At 45.4% G+C, this 15498-nt stretch overlaps 2 protein-coding genes across 2 annotated transcripts in view; one reads left to right on the top strand and one right to left on the bottom strand.

Moving 5' to 3' along the window:
• LOC310840197 (17-beta-hydroxysteroid dehydrogenase type 6-like) overlaps window positions 1-15498 on the top strand; it is a 257115-nt gene that overhangs the window by 114428 nt on the left and 127189 nt on the right. The gene's annotated exons all lie outside the window — the stretch shown is intronic.
• LOC310840203 (retinol dehydrogenase 7-like) overlaps window positions 1-15498 on the bottom strand; it is a 486845-nt gene that overhangs the window by 422769 nt on the left and 48578 nt on the right. The window lies entirely within an intron of this gene.

Below are 15498 nucleotides of genomic sequence, written 5' to 3'. Positions count from 1 at the left end.
GCTGCACTGGTGCTGGCTAGAGAGCCAGTGTGGTGTAGTGGTTAAGAGCGGTAGTCACATAATCTGGGGAACCGGGTTCGCGTCTCCGCTCCTCCACATGCAGCTGCTGGGTGACCTTGGGCCAGTCACACTTCTTTGAAGTCTCTCAGCCCCACTCACCTCCCAGAGTGTTTGTTGTGGGGGAGGAAGGGAAAGGAGGATGTTAGCCGCTTTGAGACTCCTTAAAGGGAGTGAAAGGCGGGATATCAAATCCAAACTCTTCTTCTTCTTCTTCTGGCTCGCCAGAGCAGCTTCGTCACGCTGGCCACATGACCCGGAAGTGTCTCCGGACAGTGCTGGTCCCCGGCCTCTTAAGTGAGATGGGCGCACAACCCTAGAGTCGGACACGACTGGCCCGTACGGGCTGGGGTACCTTTACTTTTACCTATTATCATCATTATTTATTGCTTTTTAAAAAATGACTTAAATGACTTACAGAATAATTAGAAATAGAGAACAGCTTATCAAACATTTAAAATCTAAAATGCTATGGAATAAACAGGAAATAAAACATAAGTTTACTCAGAGTGTTTACCATCAAGAATAGAAAGAACGGATCCTCCCCCATCCGAGTGAAAAATGAATGCCACAAACCAGGCCATATTAAGACTGAAAAACCTGAGTAAACACATACGGTATATCTTTGGAACTTAAAGCAAGCTGGAGGGCCTCATCCTGGCCTTAAGGGAGCAGACCATTCTCTAATATTAGAACCATTGTCACCCACCCCCATTTTTAGGCTCTTTTAACTGTGAGTGTTAATAAACAGTAATTTAGTCTGGCATGGTATGCTAATCCTTTTCTCAAAGTTTTAAAAAATTCATATTTGGAGCATAACTTTCATCCCTATCGATAGAGATGCAAAATTAAGGTAGCGGGGACAGGGGGAGCATGCACACAGGATTGAGGTTTTCTTTCCACCTGCATGGAATCCTCACATCGACAACAGCCGACTCTGAGGAGATGGACATACCGAAGAGATGAGCCTCTAGCTAGGAGAAGATGGTTGAGAGTTGCCATATGTCCTCTTTTTCCAGGGCATGTCCTCTTTTTCATGGTTATGTAAATTGAGAGTCATCATAACGATCCACAGTTAAAAGTAGAAGTCAGAAAATGTGTCCTCTTTTTTGCTCTTCAAAATATGGCAACCCTACAACAGCTGAGAACTAATGAGCAGATACCAAAATTACATGTTGTTTTCCTACCGTGTCCCTCCCTATCTTTTGTAAAACATCAGCCATACGTCTCAATAATACCAGAGGGGCACTTCAAAGTGAACGTCCTCTTCAATGCACACATGTGTAGGCAGACACTTCACTCTCTGCCACCCTTTTTGCCAAATCCCCCAGTTAGAACTAGTTCTGGTGTTCAAAGTTCAATCACACCTTCTCACACCTGTTGACATTTTGTGCTCAACAGACCCAGTTTCTGCTTGAAAACCAAGAAGCCAAATTAGCTCTCTACATCATAATGAGGTTGCCTTCATTCCCCCCCCCTTCTTTGAATAGAAAGGGTAAACAGAAATTGCTAATTATCTGCTGTGTCGTGTCCTACATGAATAAGTTTCATTAAGCCCTACCTTAAACTCAGTTGAGGGCTTCAGATTTATTTTGTAATATTATGGCGTCTGAATTGAAATACTTGTGCTCCTTCCCCTTCAACATATCAGGGCAATGCCCTACAGGCCATCCACTTGCCAGAGAACATGCATACAGGTGACTGGTGCCACATCTGCATACATTTGCTGGCTCAACATTGCCTATTCTGCTTTCTTTAAGAATGGATGTTGGTGACCAATGGAGAAAGTTGTGTCCTCACCACAAAGTACCTACCGTATTTTTTGCTCTATAGGATAATAATAATAATAATAATATTTTTTTATTTATACCCCGCCCTCCCCAGCCAAGGACGGGCTCAGAGCGGCTTACAAGCAATAATAAAAACAAGATGAATGATTACAACTTAAAAACAAAAATAAAATACAACATTAAAATAATGGAACATTAAAATATTAAAATGTAGCCTCATCGCAGGAGGAGAAAGGAAAAGAAAAAAGAAAGAGAGGGAGGGAGGGAATCAAATTGGCTCCAAGCCAAAGGCCAGGCGGAACAACTCTGTCTTACAGGCCCTGCGGAAAGAAATCAGATCCTGCACGGCCCTAGTCTCATGAGGCAGAGCGTTCCACCAGGCTGGAGCCAGTGTTGAAAAGGCCCTGGCTCTGGTTGAAGCCAATCTAACTTCCTTAGGGCCTGGGACCACTAGGGTGTTGTTATTTATGGACCTTGAGGCTCTCCGTGGGGCATACCAGGAGAGGCGGTCCCGTAGGTACGAGGGTCCTAGGCCGTGAAGGGCTTTAAAGGTCAAAAGCAGCACCTTAAATCTGACCCTGTGCTCCACCGGGAGCCAGTGTAGCTTGAAAAGCACTGGGTGAATATGCTCCCATGGCAGAGACCCCGTGAGGAGCCTCGCTGCAGCATTCTGCACCCGCTGGAGTTTCTGGGACAGCTTCAAGGGCAGCCCCGCATAGAGCAAATTACAGTAGTCAAGCCTGGAGATGACCGTCGCATGGATCACTGTGGCCAGGTCGGGGCGGGAAAGGTAAGGGACCAACTGCTTGAAGGACCTGGAGGTCTCCACCTACCTCAGCCAATCGCCCAATCCTGCCTGGGGAGCCATTGCCAGGGGATTGGCCAGGTGGAGGGACCACCCTGTCCACACAAAAGAAGGTCAATCTTACCTGCAAAGGGTCAGTTGTCTCCAGAGCTTCTCCCACCCTGCCCTCCCTCAGTTAAGCCTTCTTTTACAGGTTAACCTCTTCTCCACAGGTACGCAGGTGCTGCTACGTCAGGGTCGCTGTTGAAGGGCCGGAAAGGAATTTTCCTGCATCGGCAGGTTTTGCCTTTCCCATAGCACAACGTCACAACGGTTTCAGGCCTTGGGTGGAATCCTTTAGTCTATCTTCCTAAATGAGGGGGGTGAAGCGGTGACCTATGCCCCCCTTGCGGCGATGATCCCAGGGTTCCCCGTTAAAGGGGCCTTGAGGGGAGGCATTGGCCATATGCCGAGAGGTTGTCATTGCTCTCCCCTGTGATGGTGGCAAAATGGGGGCTGGGCTCTCTGCTTGAACATATGTTCTCCAGACCAGCCCAATCCCCACACATTCTGGGTAACACTGATGTCTCCCAGATCCCCAGCTGGGGACTGGGAAGGATAAATGCCCAATGCCTGAGCCAAGGTCCCCCTACATCTGAAACTTAATAAAGTTGTGGCCAATTTTAATCCCATAGCACATTGTCTTGAGTCATTATTCAGCTCAGGGGTTGCGGGGGACTCCACCTGTCCATGCAACATACATTCAACCTTAAGTAATCTGGAATTGGGGAGGGGCCACCCAGCTTAATTAAATGTTGTGAAGGTAGCTAACATAATCCCAACATCCTTTATTTTAAAGGAGCTTCAGGAGGTGGTGGTTGGGGTGTGTGTGCTGAACTCTTCCCACCTACTGCTTCTCCCCTTCAGCTACCTTGCCACAAAACATCCCCCCTCAGTTCCAGTTGTATACTTGCAAGAGTCTCTTCTCTTCTCTCCTCTTCTCTTCTGCACATATTTTTTCATGTGATGTGAATTCAACCTTAAGCAGTATAGACAGAATACAAATTTTGCATCCCTAGGTTCAGTTTCCAGCGTTTGCTGAGGCTCCATGCCCAGTGCTGCCAAACTGGTCATGCTCCCCTAAATCTGACTGCACTCCAGATATTGCTGGACTAAAAAAACCCAACTGTTGTCCATATTGATTGGGGCTGATGGGAGATGGAGTCCAACAATGCTCGGGAGGGCTACAACTTCCTCAGCTTTGGGTCAGGGGATTTGCTTATTTACAACAATCAAGTACCTATCAAGACCCCGCAAGGTCTTTCTATTTAAACTAGATGGCGGAGTCAAGGACACAGTAGAATAGGATCTGTTACATTTCAGCTGTCTTTTCTCATTGTAACCTGCATGTTTAATATATTTGGGCCACAATCCTGCTGCAGTTAAGCACTTCTAGCTCCCCCTGGACTTAGCAGAGTGCACAGCTGCAGTCCTGTGTTCATTTACCTTACAGTATAGCTGTGAGGCTATAGTGCCAACCTTAGATGTACTTACTAGGGAGTAAGCCTCATTGCACTCAATGGGACTTAAGTCCAAGTAAACATGCATAAGAGTGTACTGTTTAGCATGAGTTTAACTCTCCTACTGAAATCAGTGGGGAATAACTTTGGCTAGACCACGTTCTTGTTCATCTGTAGTTATCACACTTTGAACCCCCAAACCTTTGCAGTGGGCACAGACTATATACTCCATTTTTAAAAAGAAAAGAAAAAACCTCAGTTTGCTGGGGGGAGTTAAAACAAAACTAGTCAGCTAGAAATTAGTAATTAATTAATTATAATTATTTTTTAAGAGCAAATATAGCAAAGAAATAAAAAAGGAAAAAGAGGGGAGAATAAAATGAAAGAAACCCCCTCAATCACATTAAAAATACAATAACACCCATACATTCATCTTAATTTAAACATATAAACTTAATTTAAACATATAATTTAATTATATAAATTTATATAAATCTATATAAATTTATATAACTATATAAAATTATATAAATTGGTTTATATGTTTAAACTTAATTTAAACATATAAACCAAATTTCCAGATAGGAAATAAAAATGTATAAGAAATGTATTCAAATATAGCAAGGGCAGTGAGGTCCTCAGACCATTATATAATAGATGGTGGATGTTTATCTTTCCAGGACTGAAGTATAAGTCTCTTAGCGACAGTAAGGGCTCACAAAATCCACTCTCATTATCTGCTAAATCTTGACAGCAAGGTGGGGCAGAGCAGCGTGTGGAGATCCTGAAAAAATGCATCCCATAAGTGAAGACAAGAAGCTGGAAAAGTCGTGCTGGAGCTGAATGCTTCTCTAAGCACAAGAAGGGTTGATGGGATCAGGCAGGTATTTTGCAAAGCAGGAGAGGAGTTATAATTCTTCTCTAAAAGCAGTCATTTTTGCAATCATTTTTAATGGCACGTAGCAGCCAGAGGGGTTACTAATGTGCCATTAGAGCTATTTGCATATTCAGAGGGATCTGGTGCGCTCTCTCACTCAGGCTCTCAGCAGACTGTATAAATGCGTCTGCTGTACACCATTTCCTCTTGACCTCAGGAAGGGAATAGGAGACTCTTGCACCTGGATTGAAAGAACTCTTTAGAAACCATTCTGCCACTGACACAACAGAGAGACCAAACATTGCCTCCCAAGGGGGACCTTGAGAAATACAGTGGTACCTCGGATTACAGACGCTTCAGGTTACAGACTATTCAGGTTGCAGACTCCGCTAACCCAGAAATAGTGCTTCAGGTTAAGAACTTTGCTTCAGGTTGAGAACAGAAATCGTGCAGCAGCAGCGTGGCGGCAGCGGGAGGCCCCATTAGCTAAAGTGGTGCTTCAGGTTAAGAACAGTTTCAGGTTAAGAACGGACCTCCAGAACGAATTAAGTTCTTAACCCGAGGTACCACTGCAAAAATAAAAAAATCTTGTCCAAGAGAGGTCAGTCTCCATGGCCCTGAGACATGCCAGATCTCTCAACCTCTGTTTTCCATTTGAGAAATGGGAATAATAATCATGTTAAGAAAAGAGTTTTGCATGTGTGGATAACAACAGCTGGTTGCCTGCCAATTTCCCTTAAACTAAGACCAAGATCTGCAGGGGTGACAAAGGTCAGTATCAGTTTCTATTATAATCATGCACAGGAAAAATATATATATTTGATCCAAGACAGACAGACACCCATGTTCCCCTCCAAGAGCTACAATTCCCAGAGTTGCCAGAAAAGGTTATTTATGTATGCCACTACTGCAGCCTGTGTTTCGTTAGCCCCAAAATGGAAATCGAGTGAGGTTCCAGCTAAAGAATGGCAACTTAAGTTGACAGAATATGCACAACTCACAGACTTTGCATATAGAATAAGAGAACAAGAAGAACATACGTTTAAAGAAGATTGGAAAATGTTTATTGAATATATGGGGGGAAACTGTGTACGGCTGAAAACACTGGAAGCATTAAGATAAATTCAACAGTGTAAGCAAGTTTTGACGGATGCAAAAATGGAATACTGAATGGTATAGTTTTTGTAAAATATGTAAGGATTTATGAAATGTAAAATGAACCATGGAAAGAGAAGGGAAGTCTTAAGGATGTAAAATGAGTATTTTAAATTGTACAACAGAAAATGTAATAAAAATTATATATAGAAAAAGAAAACCAAAATCAATTACAAGGAAAATTCTGCTGCCCCCTGCCCTGCCACTATAAACACAACAGGGCTTTGGGTCTGCAGTTCCTCCCCCACAGATTCTCCCAGCCCTTTTGATTGCTCTGTGCACCTCAGAAAATAATATTTGACCCTTGTTCTGAGGGCCTATCCACACTTGCGTTTATCCTGTGTGTTCTTCCGCTTGCAGTACCACCACAAGTTTTGTCCAGGATTTTGGGTCCTCAGGCCATACCTTACTCTGAAAATGTGTGATATCCCATTCCCTGTTGCCCTGTTCCTTCTTGCCCACCCCTTTCTCCATCCCCTTGCACATGTCCTCCTTTGCTGTAGATCTTTTTTGGGGGGTTCCTGCGGTCCATTGTGTTCCTGTGCATGTGCACAGAAACACACAATATCATGCTGTCGCTTCTCTGGAACCCCCAAGAAGAAGTCCAACAAGCACAAGTCAAAAATAGACTGTAATTTAATAGCCATATTCCTGCATTTCATGGGGTTGGACTAGAATCAGCCTTTCTCAACCTGTGGGTCCCCCAGATGTTGTTGAACTACAATTCCCATCACCCCTAGCTAGCAAGGCCAGAGCTCAGGGATGATGGGAGTTGTAGTCCAACAACATCTGGGGACCCACAGGTTGAGAACCGCTGGAGATGATCCTCAGGTTCCCTTCCACCTCTGTTATTCTAGGATTCTAAGTGGTAATAAATCAATTTTGTGAACCACCCTGAGATCTTTTGATGATACATTTAATGAATAAATAAATAAATAAATAAATAAATAAATAAATTAGTTCAACTAGTTTAAAGGCAAATGACTCATCAACCACAAATATTCTCTTTAGTGATGGGTGATGGCCGTTGTTCTCATGAACATTTTGTGCCGAGGTAAGCCATTCCTCTTAGGAGCTCTTTTCAGAATCCTTCCCATCTTGAATTGTGCTGCTCAAAACAGAAAGCGGTAGAGCAAAGGATGCTTTTGCCAATTGGCCGGCACGGCTTCTTTCCCAAATCTTTGAAACAATGCTACTGTTGAAAAACTGAAATTAGCAAGAAGTGCAAAAACAGACAGAGGAAAGCAGGTCCCGAGGAATAAATTGTGCTAGTAGTCAACCCATAGTCAGGGCTGGAACCCAACTACCTGACAAATGTGTACCTTGCTGGGTTGCTTTTCTTCTGACCAAGAATGAAGGAAGCTCAATATGTTATCGCTGGATGCAGAGATCTGGCTACCAAGAGAGTCACAGCTGTTCCCCAGCTTCTAGTTGGCATCACAGGAATGAACACAGCTGGCTAGTAGCACCACACCAGCATCGAGCCTCTTATTGGTTGGGTGACAATGGGCTCCAGCTGTGGAGTAGTAATAGCAGGGGATAATTAGGTTAGGATCCACATGGGGCTTCACTGTGCTGAACAGAGTGTTACGGGAAGCCTAGATCTGGATTGGAGGCAGGCAGAGGGCAGATCCCACCTTATGCACACATGTGTAAACCTGAAGAGAAGAGTGTGTTCTACCGTCACAGATGAAGAAAGAGGAGAATCCACAAGTATATCTCCCAGGCCGTGTCTGCACTACAAAACAGAATTTTGTCCTTAGAGAATCTATAGAGTTGAAAAGGACACCCAATGCCATCTAGTCCAGGGACCAGGGCCTGGTGTGGCCCTCCAGATGTTCATGGACTCCAGTTCCAGTACCTTTCATGCTGGCTTGGCAGGCAGAACTTCAACTGGTGAAGACTTGGGCTTCGTTGGGTAAGTGGAAGAAACTGGTGAGGCTGAATAAGCCAGATACTGTTGGACTACAACAGTACCTAACCATTGGCCTTGCTGTTGGGAGATGGAGTCCAACAATATCTGGAAGGTCACCGTTTCCTCACCCCTACTCTACAGCCACTCTATATCAGATGGTCAGGAAAGGATGGCGCCCTGTTGGCTGCCCCTGCTTTATACCATAAAAAGTTGAACACAGCGTTTGCAGTCACAGGACCTAAGTTGGGAAATTGTTGTTTAGTCATATCCGACTCTTTGTGACCCCATGGACCAGAGCACGCCAGGCACTTCTGTCTTCCACTGCCTCCCGCAGTTTGGTCAAACTCATGCTGGTAGCTTCAAGAACACTGTCCCACCACCTCGTCCTCTGTCGTCCCCTTCTCCTTGTGCCCTCCATCTTTCCCAACATCAGGGTCTTTTCCAGGGAGTCTACTCTTCTCATGAGGTAGGCAAAGTATTGGAGCCTCAGCATCACGATCTGTCCTTCCGGTGAGCACTCAGGGCTGATTTCTTAAGAATGGATACGTTTGATCTTCTTGCAGTCCATGGGACTCTCAAGAGTCTCCTCCAGCACCATAATTGAAAAGCATCAATTCTTCGGCAAACAGTCTTCTTTATGGTCCAGCTCTCACTTCCATTGTCAAAGGCTTTTGCATAGTAAGTGAAGCAGACGTAGATGTCTTTCTGGAACTCTCTAGCTTTCTCCATAATCCAGCGCATGTTTGCAATTTGGTCTCTGGTTCCTCTGCCCCTTCGAAATCCAGCTTGCACTTCTGGGAGTTCTCGGTCCGCATACTGCTTAAGCCTGCTGGTTGGGAAATAAGCTGGCATTGTTTCTAGCGTGCATCCCAATCATTTTGCTGCCTTTGTGCAGAAACAGAACTCAGTTTACCACCTTAATCATCCCTCTCCCTGATCTATGAAAGCTTAATTATCCAGCAATTAAAACAGTCCAGAGTGTGGAGGATCATTATTGGGAAAACAAACAAAAAAACAAGCCGCCTTCCCATTCAGAAAAACAATGGACCTAAAAACAATTGCCCTATCTCATTACATGCCCCATGAGCTTTCAAAAGGAAACCATCAGTCAACTGGAAGTCAAGAGGAGGAACTGAATGATAAAATGTTTATTCCCTTGGGACATTTGCTTCCCACTGCATAAACCAACCTATTAAGGGTGTCAGGCAACCAGGTCGATTTGCATGAGGTCCATCTAATTGGCCCTGTGTGGGTTTGTGGGACGCAAGATTGATGCAATGGTTGAGGTGACTGTCAGAATCCAGGCTCCCTGGAAAGAAACTGGCAGGATTCATTCTGTACTGAGCACCCCAAAGGCCTGGAAGCAGGGAGAGTCAGAATGATCTCTTGCTAACAGGGGTCTTGGGAAAAACACTTGAGGCTTTCCTCCTTGGATTCTTTTGGCCAGAAAGTGGGTCTTCCCAGCCACGCAAAACACACCTTAAGGGAAGTTAGAGTCACAGAACTATAGGGCAGGAAGGGACCATAGGAGTCATCTAGTCCCACTCCCTGCAATGCAGGAATCTTTTTACCCAACGTGGGACTCAAACCCACAACCCTGAGATTAAGAATCCTATGCTCTACTGGGCGAACAATCCCAGACAGCTGGAAAACCTCTGGAATTTTGTCAGACATACAGGAATGGGGGGACAAGGGAGAAGGAATACATTGTTGAGGCAATCTGTCCCAGGCACCAGAATATATTGAACTGTCTCAATACCGCATAGCTGGACAGTGGCATTAAAATCAACACAGGTGCTAAGATCTTATGGTGGCTAAAGTATTGGCCTTAGACCAGAGATATATGTGGGTGCAAAACCCAGCCCTCAGCTATGAATCTTATTGGGTGACTTTAGACCGGTCATGTCCCCCAGTGGTGCAATGGATTTGGCTATTAACCAGAAGGTTGGTGGTTCGAGCTCACCCAGGGTTGGCTGTGGGCAGGATCCATGCATTGCGTGGGGTTGGACTAGATCAGTGGTTTCCAGCCAGAGTGCCATGGCACCCTGGGGTGCCTTGAATGATGGGCAGGGGTGCCGCAGGCAACACTGGCCTCCGTCCCCCTTTCCTTCCCTCCCTCCTCTGATGCCCTCTTGTGTCTCTGCCTGCCAAAGGCTTGCATGGCTGTTTGTTGCAGCAGTCCTGGCTACAAGCTCCCCAGGCGAATGGGGCTGGCGGGGGGGTCTGGTTGCCAGGAGCTGAGGTGGCCTCGGAGTAAGCAAGCAAGCGGGTGAGAGAGCCCAGTCAGCCTATCCACCAGCCCTCGCTGTTGGGAATGGACAGACTAGCCGGAGGCCAGGCAGGCGCAGTGCTGACCTTTCTTTTGTTTGCTGTGTGCAAGGCCTGCCTGGGAGCTGAGTGCCCACTGCTGCCTCCTGAGGTAAGTTGCTGGCCTCCCATTCACCTATGGCCAGTCTCTGCTGAGCCACCAAGGCTGGGGGTATCCTCTTCCCAGGCCCCTGTGGGGCAGTGTGAAGAGGCACCTCTTTTTGGAGTGGGGGGCGCAGCTTAAAAACCAGGGGCAGCAGCAGGGCCTGCTCTGAGGACTCCCAAGGAGAGGGGAGAGGAGGCTGAGGGAGCACTCCACAAGGGAGGGTATTCGAAAAAGGACGAGAAGCAGCCAGCTCTGTGGCCAGCATGACTAAGCCGCTTCTGGTGAACCAGAGCAGTGCACGGAAACGCCGTTTACCTTCCCGCCGGAGCGGTACCTATTTATCTACTTGCACTTTGTGCTTTTGAACTGCTAGGTTGGCAGGAGCAGGGACCGAGCAACGGGAGCTCACCCCTTCGTAGGGATTCGAACCACCGACCTTCTGATCGGCAAGCCCTAGGCTCAGTGGTTTTTTAACCCCTAACACCGTGAGCTTCTTAAAGGAAGAGTGGGGTACAATGAAATGAACTTACGGAAACGTTGAAACAAGATAAAAAAAAATTCCTTCCAGTAGCACCTTAGAGACCAACAAAGTTTGTTATTGGTATGAGCTTTCGTGTGCATGCTACTTACCAGGGAGTTGGCACCACTTGACATACCTCTGAGTAAATATGCAACCAATTCATGGTTAGTCACATTGCTGGTTTTCTAGGCAGCTTTTATGCTGCATCCTCCTTTCATGCGAGAGAGAGAGAGAGAGAGAGAGTTAAAAAGAGGCAGAACATTTGCCTCTCAGTTACATCTTCCTGAGCACTTTGGTACAGATGAAACTGAAAGTGGTCATTTAATTTTTTTTTATCATCACTGCTGACGCGTTTCATTGGCCTGGTGGAAAAAGCAAGAGGCTGATTGAAACCCAAATTACCAATTCATCCCACAGGAGAATATCAACCATCTATTTAAGCTAACCTGAGTCATGCTCATCTTGAGGACTCCATTGCTATGCCTTCCCCTGGAGGTATGTATAATTCTTGTGAGCAAGAGGCCGAGCATTATGCCTGCCGGAGAGATGATGAAAGAGCTTATATATTGTATGGGGCTGGGCAAGTGAGGGGTAGAATATGTCTCTAGGACTTCATGTTTGAGCCCCTCTGTTCATGCTTGGAGAATGATCTGGGCAAGGAATCATCATGCTCCCTACCAGGTCCTTCCAGACCAGAAGTGTTAAGTTGTGGGTGAACATATCAGACGACACAGCGATTCTCCAAGCAGCTCTTGTTTATTCCCAGGCCAGGACAGAACTGAACTGAAGGGTTCAATCAGCCTGCTTATATAGAGCTCCAGTACGACGTTACTGTAACAACTTTCTAAAACTATCCAATCACTGAACGTCACTTTTGATCCCTTATTTGCATAAAATAAGGGTATCCCCCTGCTGGCCCAGGGTGAGAACTTCAGTACATAACAAGAAGATATAGATTTGCTAGACTACTCAAAGACCCAGACACAGGACAGCCAACGTCGACCACACACTGCAGGGGTCAGAGGGAGCATTGGCCACCAGCGTGGATTGCTTTAAGAGAGGGTGAGATAAAATCATGATGGAGAAGGCTATCAAGGGCTGCTGGCCAGAATGGCTAGGTTCTGTTGCCATGGGTGATCCTGGGAATCACAGCTGGGGACTGCTGTGTGTAGGTCCTCCTTGGGGGCTTCCTATGGGCATTTGGTTGGCCACTGTGAAAACAGGAGGCTGGAATGGATGGGCCTGATCCAGATGGGCTCTTCTTATGCTCTTAAGGGCACCTGCAAGCTCACCAGAGTGGATGCAGCCAACAGCTGGGCTAAGAGTCGGCACATACACCACATGCTCCATTCTACAACATTACAGTGTGGCACCTGGGGTGACTGCACTGGTTGTCCTATCCTAAAATCGCCTCTGCACATCATACATATGCCTTCCATAGAAATGCACAAATTCTCCTTTCTGGTGCTTGCCTTTGCCTGTTGAAGCTGGTCAACAAGGTCTGCCAGTTATATAGGTAAAGGTACCCCTGACCATTAGGTCCAGTTGTGGCCAACTCTGGGGTTGCGGTGCTCATCTCGCTTTACTGTCCGAGGGAGCCTGCGTACAGCTTCCGGGTCATGTGGCCAGCATGACTAAGCCGCTTCTGGCGAACCAGAGCAGCGCACGGAAATGCCATTTAGCTTCCCGCTGGAGTGGTACCTATTTATCTACTTGCACTTTGACATGCTTTTGAACTGCTAGGTTGGCAGGAGCTGGGACCAAGCAATGGGAGCTGACCCTGTAACGGGGATTTGAACCGCCGACCTTCTGATCGGCAAGCCCTAGGCTCTGTGGTTTAACCCACAGCGCCACCCACGTCCCATGCACAGAGTAATTAGGCTGAAATCAGAGATTTCCTTTTAAAAATCTGTTCCTTGCCTGCCACACTGGGGCATTTTTAACCCGGATTTCTCCCTCAGCCCAGCGGATGTAAGCCCAGATATCAATTTAGCTTGGAAATACATAACTGATGTTAAGAGTGCATAATAACAAATTGTGGAATTCGCCGATTCATTAGCACAGAGTACTTGTGAATTAGGACTTTCAAACGAGAACCTGCACATGCATGAGCTGCTGCTGCCCCCTAGTGGGGAAGAGTTAAAACAACTGGCTTCTCTCTGAGTATTCCTTCCCTGACTGAGGGAGCTTTCCTGATAGCTCAGTCTTTAACAACAAAACAACAACATGTGTTTATAAATAGTACAAATAGACTGTTCTTATCGATACTGGCAGGACTGACCATGCCAACCTTAACTGATAAAGAACAGGAATTCATGGACAGTCCTATCACCCCAGATACGGTCCTCAAAAACCTAAAACCACACAAAGCCCCGGCCCAGATGGCTTTACAGCAGAATTCTATAAGAAATTCAAAGAACTCCTGATGCCCTCTATGACCTGCCTATTCAATGACATCATAAAAAGGGACCCCATTCTTAAAACCTGGACCTCCTCCAAGATAGTCTCTATCCCAAAATCACTCAAAGACAGGGTCAAAGAAGAATCATACGACCCGATCTCATTAATAAACCAAGACTACAAGATATTCAAGCCTTTGGCCTTCCTAGCAGACTTGTACAAAAGTAACAAACCCACATTGACATAGGAAATACAAGACAAATTAGGGGACACCCAAATGCCCTGGCTAACACACCACCAATTACATCCCTTCTTAAACAATCCAGTAGTAAAATCAGCAGCAACTAGGCCCTTGACAACTGTCGAAAACCTCCTCCTAACAACAAAGGGATACGGCAAGGGGATAGTATCCATAATATACAAAATACTGCTCCAAAAACCCATGAACCCCCTCAAGGTAATCAAAAAACGATGGGAGGACGACATAGGCTATGAGAATTAACCCCACCCAGTGGACTAGAACCCCCCTTTTAAATCCATCTCACCTATATATATATATATATATATATATATATATTTGCTTTCGTATATATATATATATATATATATATAAAACATATATATATATATAAAACCTCACCCTGAAACTCACTTACAGATGGTACCTAACACCACAGAAACTAATACACTAATACGCCCAGGAGCCTCAACAAAATGCTGGAGAGGGTGCACCTCCACAGGCACGTACCTCCACATGTGGTGGAAATGTCCCAAAATACAACTCTTCAGGACATTTTGCATAAAAGAAATATGCAAACTGACTAAGCAAGTATTAGAAGTCTTCCCAGAACAGATCCTACTCAACATCTTCCAAGATAATAATGCCCACTCACAATATAAAGAGCTCAGAATCCACCTGCTCTCAGCAGCCAGAAGCATCATAGCCAGACACTGCAGAGACCTGTCAGGAATAAGCATGGACTAATGGTATCAAATTGTATGGGAAACAGCCTTACTAGAAAAGCTAACCAATAAACTGAAACTGACATGGGGACAAATAGAAGAAAACGCCTTCACCCGGTATGGTTCCCTTTTATCACATACATAACCCAACAAGACAACAAGAAGAATCCGCCAACAACATATGAATCAATCTGGCTAACCTGACCCAAAAACCCACCCCCACACATAAACAAATCTCACAACAGCCAACCAAAGACAACCAACCACACCCTAGGCCATCCCCAACCTCTCTCACCACCAAGGAAATATAACAAGCGAATAGTAAGAGAACCCACACAAGTGACGTTGACACAAAACCCAACAAACACACTAAGTAGAATAGAAGCATAACCACCACACCCCACTCCACTCGGCACCACCCTCCCCCTTTCCCCCTTTTCTTCCCAACCTGATACTGCATGAAACACTTCTTCAGGTCCATGAATAACCATAGTTTATAGGTCCCGGGCCCTAAGGAAGTCAGACTATCCTCCACCAGGGCCAGGGCCTTTTCAGTGATGGTTCTGACCTGGTGGAATGCTCTGTCCCGTGAGACCAGGGCCCTGCAGGATTTAATCTCCTTCTGTTGGGCCTGTAAGACAGAGTTATTCTGCCTGGCCTTTAATTTGAATTCAACCTGATCTTTTATTTCCCTTCTCTTCCTTCTCCGTCCCCTTTTATGAAGATCACCTGCTCTGAGACCCCACAGCTAATTCTCCCCAGGCCCCCTCACTGGCCCAAGTAGGACAAATTCAGCCAGCTAGCCCTGGGGATTATCTAATGTTTATTAGATGGATTTTTCCCAAATTGATTTCTGAACTTTGAATTTTATTGTTATTCATGTTTTTATACTGTATTTTATGCTGCTTTTACAATTGAGTGTTTTAAATTTGTTGTTAGCCACCCTGAGCCTGGTTTTTGAAACGGGAAGGGCAGGGTATACATAAATTTTATTATTATTATTATTATTATTATTATTATTATTATTATTATTATAACACTAATGCCTCACAACAAATGAAACTGATTTGTGGAAAACACCACTTGAAAAAAAGATAATGCACA

This window comes from Podarcis gaigeae (assembly GCF_964106915.1).
Source record: "Podarcis gaigeae genome assembly, chromosome: 2".
NCBI classification, from domain to species: Eukaryota; Metazoa; Chordata; class Lepidosauria; order Squamata; family Lacertidae; genus Podarcis; species Podarcis gaigeae.
The sequence above is the reverse complement of the archived record's forward strand: the minus strand, read 5'-3'. Positions and strand labels throughout refer to the sequence as shown.